A 1,272-nucleotide genomic window follows, 5' to 3' on the forward strand; every position below is an offset into this window, starting at 1 on the left:
TCCCTGTATGCTGTTGGAGACTGATTGCCAGGAGTGTAAGCTGACTGTACGCTTTTCCTGTTCGTCTGCTGACAGCTACTTGCGAGGTTCCAGTTTGGAGTGCTATTTTGTATCCAGTTCGGGAGGTTGGTGTTCTGCAGTAGCTGTGCCTGTCTCTCGGAAAGGGGCATATCGCCTAAACGGATTTTAACCCCTTGTCTGCTGAAACGGTCCGTTACAGTCGCCTCCTAGTGGCAACAGCTATACCCACGATCAAGCCGGAGTCCCCATGGTCAAGCATGTGTCCCCCAATGAACGGAAGAGAAACAGATTTTACGGTAAGTACAAAAATCTAGTTATTTGGCCTAAACACTACAAAAATGTCAAAAAAAAAAAGCTGCATGCCACGAAACTATGTGTCACACGTCAGTATTTTTCTTTTCCGGATTTTCTTTCAGTTTTCTTGCAGATCCATGTTTCCGCAAAAATCTTCTGTTTTTTTTCCAGTTGTACATCCGCATCCGTTCCGTTTTTCGAAAAAAAAAAAAAAAAATGTAAGGAGGTATATATGTTGCTAGGATACAAAATATATATTTTTTCTATTTCCTGGAAACGGATCCGCAATTGCGAATGATATATTGATGCATTCCGCATGTCATCTGCATTTTTGCGGACCCATTGACTACAATTGGACCACAGACTGCATTTTGCGGACAATAGTAGGACAAGCTCTATTTTTTTGGCAGATCCGCATAGCGGAACGGAACAACGGATGCGGACAGCACACCAAGTGCTGTCTGCATTTTTTTGCGGGGCCATTGAAATGAATGGGCCTGCATTCCATTCCGCTAATTTGCGGAATGGATGCGCATTACAAAATACTGTCATGTGAATGGACCCTTAGGCTACATTCACACGACCATAAGTGTTTTGCGGTCTGCAAAACACTGATCCGCAAAAAATACGGATGACGTCCTTTTGGCATCCGTATGGCATTCGGTTTTTTTGAGGATTCATTGTAACAATGCCTATCGTTGTCAGCAAAACGGACAAGAATAGGACATGTTCTATCTATTTTTGCGGGGCTACGGAATGGACATATGGATGTGGATAGCACACAGTGTGCTGTCCGCATTTTTTGTGGATTCATTGAAATGAATGGGTCCGCATCCTATCCGCAAATAAAATAGAACGTACACGGAAACAAAATACGTTTGTGTGAATGTAGCCTTAAAAAGCTGTGCTCTGATTCGTTATTATGGGCAATAAAGACAATAAGTTTGTTTTTTTTCA

This window comes from Bufo gargarizans, chromosome 1, assembly GCF_014858855.1.
Source record: "Bufo gargarizans isolate SCDJY-AF-19 chromosome 1, ASM1485885v1, whole genome shotgun sequence".
NCBI classification, from domain to species: domain Eukaryota; kingdom Metazoa; phylum Chordata; class Amphibia; order Anura; family Bufonidae; genus Bufo; species Bufo gargarizans.